This window comes from Polypterus senegalus, chromosome 14 (genome assembly GCF_016835505.1).
Source record: "Polypterus senegalus isolate Bchr_013 chromosome 14, ASM1683550v1, whole genome shotgun sequence".
Lineage (NCBI taxonomy): Eukaryota > Metazoa > Chordata > Cladistia > Polypteriformes > Polypteridae > Polypterus > Polypterus senegalus.
In genome coordinates this window covers 106,860,394-106,875,393 of record NC_053167.1, presented here as the reverse complement: position 1 = coordinate 106,875,393, position 15,000 = coordinate 106,860,394, and positions in this window count along the sequence as shown.

Sequence of the window (15,000 nt, the reverse complement as noted above, 5' to 3'; positions counted from 1 at the left end):
AGTGCACTGACTCTTTCTCTTGCTTTTCTAAAGACCATTCATGGGAAATTCCACCAGACCCTGATGATGTCATTCCTGGTTCCTGCCATTTTGATGTCACTTCCGGGTGTGAGGCTATGGATGAAGACCCTTCTGTTTCCTGCCCCTTTGTAGTCAGTTACTATACTGGCCTTTAAAGTTGCCACCTTTCCTCCGTCCCCTCAGTTCTGTTCTGGACTCCAATCTGTACATATCAGTATAAACTTTTAAAGCATTTTGCAGCCAGGGAATAATATGTGGGTGGCTGCCTCAAACCTTTCTGTGGCTTCTTTGATTTTGTGACTGTATATTTATATATATATGCACACACATTTGGTTATAATTAATCAGTGGCATCTGTTTCTATTGTTTATGCAGCTTTCATTTTTGTCGACTTGGTAGAAGGCTGGATCTACCGTAATGTGCCTCTGACCTTGAACCTGTATTATAATAATCTTGTTGTTAGAGGTACATGTTGTATCCTCCTTTACTTACTTACTTTGTTTTATAATTCTTTTTAAGTTCAGTATTGGTATGCTGCCCTGATGAAGAGGTTTTTCCTCGAAACATGCCGGCCAGGCCAACATATTGCATCATTTTAAAGGGTCAAGAATCCAGTGAAACTTCTGCCAGTATTGCTTAATGCTACATGCTTGTCTAGGCCTTCATGATATTTTTTGTATAAAACGTTTGAAGGTAATTATTCTGTATGTTTTATAAGCATGTAATCCTTCAATTCTTTCTCTTGTTTTGCATTGTTTGTAATTTTGTTTTTGTTGTAAAGTGGACGTGGAACAATTAAAAGTAGGTATCATTGAATCAGTTTACTGGAACCTTATATAAATATAATTTGATTGTGGATTGATTTCACTATTAGATGTTTTTATTGTAATTTAATTTGAGTTGTTAATCTGGTTGTGGCTTTATAATAAAAATATGCATAAAGTGGAATTATATTTTTTGTTGATAGATGGTTCTTCTGTACTCAATTATTGACTGATGCTTTCTAGTTTTTAATTATTCAATATACATAATTGTGTTATTTTTTCTGCTTACTCTCTATTGTGGAATTGCTTTCAGTAAGCAGGCTAATTTGTATTCTTTGCGATTTTCACAGTAGTTTTGTCCTATAGATAAGCAGGTAATTGACAAAAAAGGCATATATTCTGTAGGTGCCGGGAGCTGTACTGAAAAGATACGATACCTTTCTTCCAGAAGAAATACAATAATTAAATGTTGTGACAATGGTCATGGAAAATACTGCCTCAGGCACCACTAGAGAATCCCCATAAGTGCTCAATTATGTTGAATTGTGGTGATTGTGACAGCAATGACATATGTTCTACATTATTGTCACGTTCTTCAAACCATTCATTGACCTCTGGTGCCCTGTTAATAGAGCCGTTTTTGGACAGCAATGATTTACCACAGGATGAACATGATCACTCAGAACCTCTTTGTATTTATGTTCATGTGCCATGCCATCTGAGATACAGTCAACCAAAACCATGCCAGGAAAGAGCATTTATCACCAGAGACATCCTTGTGTTGAGAAAAATATTACAATGTTATGACTGTTAAAATGTTGTGACTGTTTTTCCAATGCTACATAATCCACAGCCTGTGCTCTTTGTACTGAATGTATCCACACAAGTGTATTGTTTCTGTCTCTCTCTCTATACGTCAACAGCATTGTATGTTTTTTCTTGCATATCAAATCATTACATAGAGATTGCAATCAATGAGTATACAGTTTTGTCCTCAGTGGTTGTCTCTAGCTGATTGTATCTTTCCGTCTGATCATCACGACACTTTAAACCCCATAACTCATGAATCACCAACAAGCTGAGTAGTCTTTCTTGCTGAAACAATTGTCAAACATACCACAGAAAACAATCACAAAATCATTGAGATCTCTGCTTCAAGCCATGAGCATCTTAATCTTTCAAGCATTGTTGCAAATGACTTTTTCAAAAATGGGATGTTAATTTTTTTAATAATATCAATGTCCATACATGTTGTATTTTCTTTTACTTACTTACTTTGTTTTATAATTCTTTTTAAGTTCAGTATTGGTATGCTGTGTCCTGATGAAGAGGTCTTTCCTTGAAACATGCCAGCCAGGCCAACATATTGCACCATATTAAAGGGTCAGGAATTCAGTGAAACTTCTGCCGGTATTGCTTAATGCTACCTGCTTGTCTAGGCCTTCATGGTATTTTTTTATATAACATTTGAAGGTAATTATTCTGTATGTTTTATAAGCAAGTAATCCTTCAATTCTTTCTCTTTTTTTGCAGTGCAGTAATCCCTCCTCGATCGCGGGGGTTGCGTTCCAGAACCCCCCGCGATAGGTGAAAATCCACAAAGAAGAAACCATATGTTTGTATGGTTATTTTTATATATTTTAAGCACTTATAAACTCTCCCACACTGTTAACATTATTAGAGACCTCTAGACATGAAATAACACCCTTTAGTCAAAAGTTTAAACTGTGCTCCATGACAAGACAGAGATGACAGCTCTTTCTCACAATTAAAAGAATGTAAACATATCTTCCTCTTCAAAGAATGAGTGTCAGGAGAAGAGAATGTCAGAGAGAGAGAGCAGCATGAGTGAAAAGCAAACAATCATAAAATGAATACGTGCTTTTGAGCTTTTAGGTATGCCGAAGCACCGCGATAAAGCGGCATTTTTTAGAGGAGCATCCGTATCCTCTAGGCAAACAGCCTCTGTGCAAAAAGCCCCTCTGCTCACACCCCCTCCGTCAGGCTCAGAGAGAGAGAGAAAGAGAGAAAAGCATACAATCATGCACCGCGCGGGAAGCATATCGTATATCATTGAGGAGTTTTAGTTAATACATAATACATGCTCTGATTGGGTAGCTTCTAAGCCATCCGCCAATAATGTCCCTTGTATAAAATCAACTGGGTAAACAAACTGAGGAAGCATGTACCATGAATTAAAAGACCCATTGTCCGCAGAAATCCACGAACCAGTGAAATATCCGTGATATATATTTAGATATGCTTACATTTTAAAATCCGCGATGGAGTGAAGCCGCGAAAGTTGAAGCATGATATAGCGAGGGATCACTGTATTTCTAATTTTTTTCTTTTGTTGTAAAGAGGTGGGAAAATTAAAAGTGGGTATCATTGAATCAGTTTACTGGAACCTTATGTACATTGTCACGAACGCGCACCTGGGAGGCAGCTAAAGGAATCGAGTGAAGGCAATTCTGAGGCATGCCGGGATGTGGCAGAGTGCACTAACTCTTTTTCTCACTTCCCTGTAGACAAAACCCGGGAGGCTCCACCTGGCTCTCTTGACATCACTTCTGGGACCGAACCAATGGAAACAGACCTTACCAGCCTGATCCAATGAATAATGAACACGTGACCAATCCTTATTACCTCACTTCCTGTCTTCCCCTTTAAAAGCCTACCCTTTTCCCGCAGTCTGGTTTTAGACTCTGTTGTATGCACTTCAGTGCCAGTGCTTTGAAAACGACTTTTTCAGCCAGGATACCAAATTATATGGGTGGCTGCTCCAAACCTTTATCTGTCTTTGTCTCGTTTTATTACAACAGTAAATATAATTTGATTGTGGATTGATTTGACTATAACATTTTTTATTGTAATTCAGTTTGAGTTGTTAATCTGGTTTTGGTTTTACAATAAAAAATGTTTTGCTGAAACAATTATCAAACATACCACAAAAAACAATCACAAAATCACCAAGATCTCTGCCTCTGCTTCAAGCTGTGAGCATCTTAGTCTTTCAAGCATTGTTGCCCATGATTTTTACAAAAATGGGATGTTCATTTATTAATAATATCAAATTCCATACAAGTGTAGGTGCACAGGTTCTCCAATTATATATAGCCCTCATTTACTCAAATATTTAATTTTTTAAGTTACCTGTGTATGTGTTGATATTAGTATGCATGTGGAATTCATGCATTATACCAAAAAGTCATACTGTAATAATGAGTCTTTGTTAAATGCTAAATGGCATCCTATTTGTTTTGTCTTGGTAGAGTAATATATATTGCTCTACTTTCCCCTATTGTATTATTAATATGTAGCCTTTGTCAGAATGCCTCAGATCTCACAAACTTACCACTGTTTATAAGATATTATAGTATATAACTTCTCCCCACCTTCCCTTTATTACCTGCACCAACCCAAAGTCCATAAAACCTCACAATAGAATTAGCACTATCACAAAAGGCCAGAAAATTGAAACAGAAATAACTATTTTCCCTTTCCTGTCTACCTTTGCTACCCTTTTATTTTTGTTCATCGCCTGTGTCCTTTTTATTTGATGGTAACTGCTACCTGAAAGTGTGGGCTAAAACCTCTCCAAAATCCAAGTGCCAGATCCAGCATCTCTCCTAAAACTGACCTTTGTTCTTTACTCAAGACCTGCTCACTTTTCTCCATTTTATTGCAGAGAGGTTCATTGGCTGTCTTTTGAAACAACTGGTCAGTCAGGTTTTGAATTACTGGACCTAAGTGTGTGTGCTTTTTAAGTACAGCCCTGCCGACCTGTTAGGACCTTCACTCTCCTGTGCATTCCTGACTTGCTGCCTGAGTTTGTAAATCTTTCTGCTGCACCATCCCCCATCCTTTGTTCTCTGGCTGGTCCCGATCCATTCAAATCAACTCCTAAACTGGTGCATTTTCTTTCCAACTCAGTCATTCTTGCACTAGCACTTTTAGACCTTTCACACACAAGCACTTGAATTTCTTTTATTTCCACACTTTCTTGTTTTATTTCTGCACTTTGTTCACTCAGTATACTTATTCCATTATCCATGTCATACGCTCTAGTCAACAATGCCATTTACACTCACCAGCTTCTCTGCCTTCTATCTGATTTCTTTTTCCCCAAATCAAATTTCAATGCATCACTGGTTACCTTTCGAAACAGTGGTGAAATATCTATCAGTGTAGCATGTTCTTTAAATACTGGACAGACCTCAGAATTACCTGGAGATTGTGGTGCAGTGGAGAATAATGGTAGAAAACACCCTTGCTGTTTTCACTTCCTTTCATGCATCTCCTTTTTCTCACACTCACATTCCCACACTTTTTCTGAACACTCATCTGTCTCAGGTAAGTCATGTTGTAGGGTTAAATGTCCGATCCGGTTACTACTGCCCTAACTTTCACCATGGGCAGTTTACATTTCTTTTTTTCCACTGCTTTCCACTTTAGCAGTGGGTTTTCTACATGCTAGCACTTCACCATTATAACTGTTACATCTTTCAAAACTTTCACACAACATTCCACAACTGTCACTTTCTTCCTCATCATGATCTTCCTTATTACCAATAATACAAGATAGTAAACCTCTTATAACAGCAGCTGTCTTCTTTATACCAGATTTCTGTTTTCTTGCTTTTAATCCTTCCCACCCCCTTCCATTTTGTCGCATGCTTAGCTTAGCTTGTGCTTTCTCTACCTGAACTACAGGTTTCCATTTCCTAGCTTTAGCCTGCTTGCCCCTGCCTCTCCATTGGAAGACAGCTGACTTTAATATGAATTTAGGCATTTCTGAGTCTACAATGCTACTCTAATACAATTTGGCAAATTCATTATGGGTTGGCCTACTTTTTCCCCTGTAAGCAAACATACACATACATATACAACGATCCTAAACAAATAAGTGCCGTATGAATGACGCATGCATGTCCCACCACTCTCTAGCACTTTAACCACTAAGTGCCGTATGAATGACGCTTGCATGTTCCACCACTCCATAGCACTTTAATTAGGGTCTCACTACCACCAGCACTAACAAACATGCGGGTGTCTTCGGGACACACATGAAGCCTCTACACTTTGTTGGTTATATTCCATTCAGTAACCAAACAATGTTTTACTTCCACCACATTTGTATACTGGGTGCCCTAAGGTTCACATACAGTACATACTCACACACCTATATCAACATTATTTGCAAACAGGGTGCAAAACATGGTTACCCCAAAATCCTGCAGACTACGCCAATTGTTTTGTGTTGGTAGAGTAATAGATATTGCTCTGCTTTCCCCTATTGTATTATTAATATGTAGCTTTTGTCAGAATGCCTCAGATCTCACAGACTTACCACTGTTTATAAGGTATTATAGTATATAACTTCCCTTCTACATCTATAACCTCAAGCAATTAGGTGTAGTAAAAGACAAACAGGAGTTAAGTTACAATTTAAACAATGTATTATTGGTAATATTCATAAATAATAACAATATACAAAGTACATTTGAATATTGGCAACCATACAACCTGATCAATGGTGATGTGTAGTTCCAGGCGGCACACAGACTTGTTAGTTACTTAAAATGTCTCTAGTTAAGGCATCATTTGTGGTCAGTTTTCTTCAGAACAGGCTGCATGCCTGTCTCTATATGGCTGCCGAGCTGTGCTCTTCATTGTGTTGTCCTTTTCAGTTCATGGTGTGACATGGTCATTCATCCAGTTTGGTAAGAGAGAGAGTGAGGTTAAGCAAGCAAATTTATAGATTCTCTGTCCAACCACTAGAGCCAATAGGACATTGTGGTACTTAAAGGCTTCTGATACAAGCCAGTTACAAACAGCCATACTTCACACCAATTAGGGAATAGAACATCTTCACACCTGCCATCCCCCAAAACCATATGTTAAAGTAAAGCTTGGCAGTTAGGCAGCCTGGCTTTCATATGGGGGTTGAAAGACTTTAGCAGAGAAACACTTGCCAAACTGGTTTTAGGCACTTTCTCCGCAACCCTTTCGTAAAATTACAAAGAGACAGTTGTAAAAGGGGTGAAGGGTTTCTTAAACCATCAAACCATTGCTGTTATTATCAATAATGTAACACTAATATTACATTGCTTTGCCTAAGTTACAAATAAAGACATACAAAATATTTATCAAGTTATATGCAAAATCTCACATCACTACACTATTCATATGTTTAAGCATAGAATTCTGTGCACAGTGCCTATAAAAAGTATTCACTACCTACCTCCCTTGAAATTCTTTACACTTTTTGTTGTTATGCAACATTGAATCAAAGTTGATTTAATTTGGGGGTTTTGACACTGAAGACTGTTTTTCTGTTGATCAATGTTGAAATGAAAACAGATCTCTGCAAAGTGGTCTAAATTAATTACACATATAAAACAGAAATTGATTGATCACATAAGTATTCACCCCCTTCACATCAGTATTTAGTAGATGCACCCTTTAAGAGATGGCCAGCAGCTCAATGCGGCCCGGATGCACCTGAGATGGAAGGATGGGGGAAGGCACCTACTTGTGGACACTGCTTCCCCCAGAACACTAGATGGCAGCTTCCTTAGAGTGTAGCAGAATCCTGGGACTTGGAGTTTGGTTTCTCAGCCCTGCTAGGTACCGTGGGTGCCTCCAGGAGACACTGCAGGGGAACCTGGGGAGTCATGCTTTAGGTAAATTTTGCTCTCATCATACCACAGAACCTTCACCGTCTCCCATGTGGCTTCTTGCAAACACTAGGCAGGATGTCATGTGCATTTTTTCCCTTTGCCACTCTGCCATAAAGCTGCGAGTGGTGAAGCCTCTCCAAGCCAGTCACTCCAATCGCAGCCAGTATAGCATCTCAGAGGTCTCTAGGTAACTTCTCTCACCATTCTTTGACAGTCTGTTCCAGGCAGATTTCAAGCTGTAATATACTCTTTCCATTTTTTTAATGATTGATTGGACTTCCAGGGATATTCAGTGACTTGGATGGGTTCTTATAACCATCCTCTGGCTTTTCACTTTTTCAATGGAATTCCTTGGCGTGCTCTTTTGTGTTCATAGTATTGCTTAGGCCGCCATACTGACTCACAACAAGATGGACCTTCCACATACAGGTACATTTATACTGTGGTCAAGTGAAACCCCAGACAGGTGATCTCCATTGAACTGTGACTTCCAAAATCTAATGGGCTGCGCCAGTGCTGATTTAGATGTGCCATATTAAAGGGAGTGAATACTTATGTATCCATTTATTTTGTGTTTTATGTTTGTAATTAATTAATATCACTTTGCAAAGATCAGTTTTTACTGATTATAATAATGCATTTTATTTATATAGCACCTTTCCCATGCTTAAAGTGTCTTTTTCTATTGGCCCAAAAACACAACCTATAGCCTACATCATAAGAATGAAAGCAAAACAATACTATATTTAATCATGGCCTCAGAAACTGAGAGTTTTCAAATATGAAAAAGAGACCACTGCAGTTAGTAATGGTTTACGCTGCTTCTAAATTCAAAGCATATTAGAATGCAGGAAGAAGAAAAAAATATATCTTGCCTACTGATAATTTATGTTTGTTAAAAGGCATATCAATTACTGCTGCCATAGCTATTTCAATCTAAATTGACACCATATATTAACATTATTACACTAATAGGTATGTGAAATTGCATCAATTCTCCACAAAGCTTTAAAGGTCAGCATGGAGAAACTATTTGGAAGTTTAAACTTTCAAGGTTATGCAGTTGTCAAGACATCAGGTCCCTTTCCACTTCCTAACTGGGACTGCCTTATTAAGAATTCTGTAAAGAACACTCTTCTCCAACAATCTTAATTAGTGTGATTCTAACGACAGACAGAAGATTCTGCAAGCTGCCAGCCATCACATGGATTTCTCACTAATTAAAACACCTAGGCAGGTTATTAAAAAGTAATACCTAGCATCTTTTAGAACAATGAAGCCTAAGTGGCCCAGATTATAATGCATTAGAATTTTATTATATTAAGTGTACTTTTCAGTAAGACATGTCATTAAAAGACATACCTGCCTCACAATGAATTTTACATGGCCTTCTTTGTGAGGTCGTTTTTAGATTAGAGGCAATTTCTGTACGAAAGTAATTTTGGGTGTCACTTGCAGTGAAACTCAACACCAAGATGGTTAAAAATGCATTACTCACTTAGTAATGCTGGTGACTTTGCAATTATTATATTAGAGCCAGGGGTTATTTCTTAGCTTGTATTTATTATGTTTTCCTTTTTTAAATTGATTAATTATTTTTCATGTTTCTATGTAATTCCTCTTGTCTTTGTTTATTACATATTAATTATGTGCTGTCCCTTTAAATATTATTATTATATAATATTTGTGTGTAATAATTTTCCTGGGTGAAGCCCACAACAGGTGTGGCTAATGTGACATCATCACTGGAGGACTAACCCCAGCCTTTATCTGAGAGCAGTTCTTTCAATGGTTAATTGAAGTTCTTTTAAGTATATTTAGATTGAGTATTGAATTTTCTTGCATTGTTGTTTTTTTGATATCGGGATTTGTATATTGGGACATGTTCTGCTATGATTGCCTTTTAGGTGACTCCTTTTTTCTGTGTTTGTTCTTTTTGAAATTTCTGAATAATTATTCTTATTTGTAAAGATTTTCCTCTGGGACTGCTTTTTCTGACAAAAGCTTTTACGATACCATTTCCAAGAGGGGCATTTTTTCCTTATTTTATATTAGTAGGATGAATAATCCCCATGGAATTAGAAGGTCAGGCTGATTCTAGGCAGGTTGGGGAGGCCTGACCTGGTTTGTGGAACCTTTAGGAGGCCTCACATCTTCTTCACTATAGAAGGACACTTGAATCAAAACAACAACCAAATATTTAGTGCAAAAAATACGCTTTTGGTTGCAATTTAGTTATTGTTAGTTTCATATGAGTTTTCTTTTAATTGAATATACTTCAGTTCATACTCCATATTTATATCTAACTTCTGTAATTGACCATTCAAAAAATTATGAAGTAATTTTTATATCGTGTCTTGACCAGCATGTCGTTATGATCAGCCTTAAAAAAAAAAAAAAGCCTAGGGCCTAAAAATATCTGCAAAGCCCAAACAACAGGATAGGGGAACTGCCATAATTACAACAACAACAACAACATTTATTTATATAGCACATTTTCATACAAACAGTAGCTCAAAGTGCTTTACATATTAAAGAATAGAAAAATGAAAGACACAATTATAAAAAAAAATAAATCAACATTAATTAACATCGAATAAGAGTAAGGTTCAATGGCCAGGGGGGACAGAAAAAACAAAAAACTCCAGACGGCTGGAGAAAAAATAAATAAAATCTGTAGGGAAAAATAAAATCTGTAGGGATGTACTGGCCTAAGTAAACAAAACTGAATAAAACAGAATACCCAAACAAATCGAATGTATACAAAAGTATTCAAAAGAAAAGCAAAATATAATGGAATGAAGCAAATAAACTATCAATTTTAATATAGGCCAAAAGCAATCCAAAGAAGAGAACAAGAGCAAAATTTCAGAACTGGAAAAATTCCAAAATCAAAACAGTCAAATGGCCAACTAACTTACTAAGAGAGAATCAGAAAAGTTGCAATTAGTCTTACAGGACCAGACATACTTCATGAACAAGACACCCAGGACAACTCACTAAACTGTTTATAGTGAATGGCGACAAAATCCGCCACTGAAAAGACACAGTACAGTTTATTCACTTTAAACATTTGGGGTTGGAGTGTCCAATTTCTACATATGTATTAGACAATTATATAAATATATAAAATATATATATATATATATATATATATATATATATATATATATATATATAAATAAAATAAATATTAACCCTTGAAATCCTATTGGCCTAAAGATCTGGACAGGAATGTATAAAGGTAGTCACTTTACCCGCCCCTCTCTCTCTCTTACGCACCATGGCCAGGAAGAGAACACAATAAGGAACAGATCTCAGCAGCCATATTGAGACAGGGATGCAGCCTGTCTTGAAGAAAGCTGACTGGAAATGATAACTTGACCAGAAACATTTGAGTAACTACAAGTCTGTGTGCCACCTGAAATTACACATCTAGCATTTATCAAATTGTATGGTTGCCAATATTGAAAATGTACTTTGCCTTATTAATATTATTTTATGAATATTATCAATAAAACATTATTAAAAAATGTAACTTAACTCCTGCTTGTCATTTGACTTTATATAATTGCCTGAGGTTATACAGGTAGATGTAGAAGGGAAGGTGGAGAGAAGTGCCAAAGTACAGCACCTTATGAACACTGGTAAGTCTATGAGATTTGAGGCACTCTGATAAAGTCTACACAGTAAAGTGTACAAAAGGTGAAAGTACAGTCAAGTAGGACTCTACTAAGACAGACCAGACAGTTGAGCTCACACAGACTTTTCTTCTTGCATCTGAATCTCCACAATTAGTGTGACCACCTGCCTAAAATCAAGTAAATCATTACCTGTATACTCAACTGCATTGCATATTGAGTTTTCTTGGAGGCTGGGTTATGTAAAATTAAAGCCCATTCATTTTAATCTTTCTATGTTCTTCAACATATAAGGTGGACTTCCACTGTCAATTGTGTCAAAGTCTGTACATAAATGTAGTAAGACATAAGGCAAAGAGTAAGGTGGCATTGGAATGTCAAAGGAACTACAGACATTGGCAAAGGTTGGAGAGTTGGTTTTGATCGATCGGCTAGATAGGCTTGAAGGAATTGATTTGCGTATTTATTGACTAAGGGAAGAAGGGGAACTCTGCAGTGGATTTTAGGATCCTTAATTATTGTATTGTTGACATGATTTTAAGATGTATGATTTTATCAAACTATGTCAAAAATGGGAATCAACATATTAAAGTATCTAACTAAACATACTTGAGGTGTAGCATCCTAATGTTTGACTGTTATTTTTCTTCAGTAAGCAAACCAAAGCAAAAAATAAACATAAAGTGAAAGAATAGGCAATAATTTATGTAACTAGTAAGCAATTAAAATCTTTGATTTTTTGAACAGTAGGATATTTATTGTCTTTTTTGCAGGTTAACATCTTTTCTTAAAATAGGAAAAACAGAGTGTTGACAGAATTGTATTCTTTAGAAGATGGTGGCATTGCCTGTTATTTGGGTTTATATAAGATATAGTAAAACATGAAATGATTCAGCTTTCAGGTGAAATACTTTTTGTTTCCAGTTCTAACAGTATTTTTCTTATCTGCTTCCATACATCTTTTCCTAGTTTACTGTAAATTGCTTTTTAAAGACCTTTGGGATCATTTTCATAATAAAAGGTGCTATACAAAATGAAGATTGATTGACTGATAACCCTTCTAAGAACTGCAACTCATACCTTCAGGAGGACCAAAAAACATTAAAGTATAACAGCTATCCACAGCGTCAACAATCCTGCCATGTTTCAGTTTCAGAGAAGCCTGGGTATTGAAATAGGGTACAAGAGGCCTACCAATTTATTTTCAAAGAGTGTAATTCAATACAGATCTACTGATATCTGCTTCTGAAAAGTATATTTATTTGTTCATTTCTTTTCTGTAATTGCAGTATCACAGAGGAGCCAGAGCCTACCCAGGCAATGACGGATGTGGAAACAAAACAAAACGTAAAGAAGGAAATATTCAGCACTGCTGTTTCCTTTGGGTTTTTTTTTTTTTTGACATTAATGAGTTTGGTATGTAAGATAGTGACACATCTAATACTTCCTGAATACTGGATGATAGTAAGTGATATGTTTAATGTAACATGTGTAATGTACATTTCTAGCAAAGACTAATTTCAGTAGACTAATGCTGATAATGACTGTCTGTTTAATTTCAGTGATCATGAAGTCAGAGGTTTTAAAATCAACTTAAACACCACTAATGTTTCATCAGGGGGGCCATATTTGAGATTTTATAACAAAGTGGAAAGAACAGGAATGGCTGAAAATGATGGCATGCCACCACACACTTTCTGAGTTGTGGGCATGACTGGTATACATTTCTGACAAAACAAGACATTTTTATTTGATTGCTGTTAACACTAGATGTTGTTCAGCTACAGTTATCTACTGCTTACTTACAGTACATATCAAAAAGACTTTTTTTAAATTTACCCACGGTTTTTAACAAAATTATTTAGAATTACTTAAATCCAAAATACTTTCAGATTCATTTGATATGCATCTATAATACATGTGACATATACAGTACTTAACTAGCTGGAGTACATGGCATTAGCCTAAGGTGTGGGCACCAGCTGAAGATTGGAATGAAACATAGCCTATGGTTTTCCCTTGCACAAATGTGGAATTTGTGCAACATTTGGTGGAGATGGGTTTAATGGTGTGGAGTTCCATATTATACAAACACAAGCAGGGGTACTGGAGCTGCCCAGATTAGGGTAACCAATTGAATTTTCAAATGAAACATTCCCTGTGTTTTTCCCCTGTAAAATAGGGAATCTGCAAAAAAATTTGTGGACTGGCACATATTTAACCTTATATAATATAAATCATCCACAACTTCTTTTTGACTAAGCTAATACTAGGTTTGTGGGGCCACGGCTGATCCCAGGGACACTGAGCTGAAGACATCAGTCAGGATGCTAGTGTATCATTGGACGCACTCTCTTAAAATGGGCAGGTTTTACAGCTGTCAGTGATCTCACCATGCATATCTTTGGAATGTGGGAATAAACCAGAGCACACGCAAAGTCAACACAGGGAGCTAGGACTCTGAAGCTGTGTGGCATCAATGGTAAAGATGTACAGTAAAAGTGCTGGAATTGTTTGGCTCATGTCAACGTGATTAAGAGTTCAATTGGAAAAACAACTCATTTGATAATCTATATATATAATTCACTAAGGCAAGACAACCATGGAAAGCACGCCGGAAGGGGCGTGGATTCACTAAGCCGCCGACAAGTGAGACACCTATGGCGCACGCAGGAAGGAGCCACGCCCACCAATTCCAAGACCATTGGATACGACGACAACTTACAGAGCCACGCCCACCAACTCGGAAGCGACGACACAGAAAAACCGGAGTCATTTATATTCGTCTGTCGTAGAGGTCACATGCAGCTCCGACCCACGTTGACTGTTAATAGAGGCATGTTTCTCGGAGGTGAATCGACATATGCGGCGTGTAAAACTGTTTGCGAGGGGTATCCCATGGGATCCTTAAAACGTTCCTTTACAACTGAGGTTAAAATACAATGAAGTGAGCAGTCTTTAAAAAACGAGTTTTCGGTTACGACGCACGACCGCGTGCACTATAGCAAACTGTTTTACACGCTACATACAGCAATTCGCATCCGCGACAAACATGCGTCTTCTTAGATACTCCTGCACTTTGTACACACCCCCCTCCCACCGTGGTCGGGTGTCTTGGTGGATTATATATAGAAAGGCAGCCAAAACCGCACAGAGCAATGAAAAGTCTACGTGAGTCACAGGTGCATCTGGACTGTTCAAAGACTCGAGTGACGAGTTGGAGGTGGGCACATGAGCAGGCAGTGTATACTGAACGAGAAACCAGCAGACTAGCATGACGGAGGGAGCGGAGTGGATGTCCTTCTCCTCTCCTCCCGTTCCACTCTGAGCGCCGCACGGACGATTGTGTGTTGGTTCATCAGTGCATTGGTTAAAACCCAATGAAGGAAGCAGTCTTTAAAAACCAATAAGCCCTGTGCCTCTGTTTCATTACCGTCTCACCTGCTTCACCAATGCAGGCCCCGCAACAGGCGATCCAACAGGCAGCCAACCGGGTAACCAAAGTCTTTGGGTTCGGGGGGAGTATGGTTACAAAGCTGAGACTTAAAGGAATTGATGGAAAGACACCACCAGGTGTGGAGCCTTTCGCTTCATTTGACTCAACACAAGATACCTCACAGGATTCCCAGTACATGCGGGTCATACGCTCGCACTGATTACGTCCCTGCCCTTTGCAAAGCCCCCCATGGTCGGGTAGCTTGGTGGATTATATATAAAAAAAAGCAGCTGGAACCGCAAAGAACAATGAAAAATCAACATGGAAACCGACTGAGGCGGTGCTTGGAAAATTAACAGTCAATGTGACTCACAGGTGCGTGTGGACTGTACACAGACGAAAGCGACTCAGGTAGGGAGTAGGGGGCGGGCACATAAGCGGGCAGTGCGTACTGA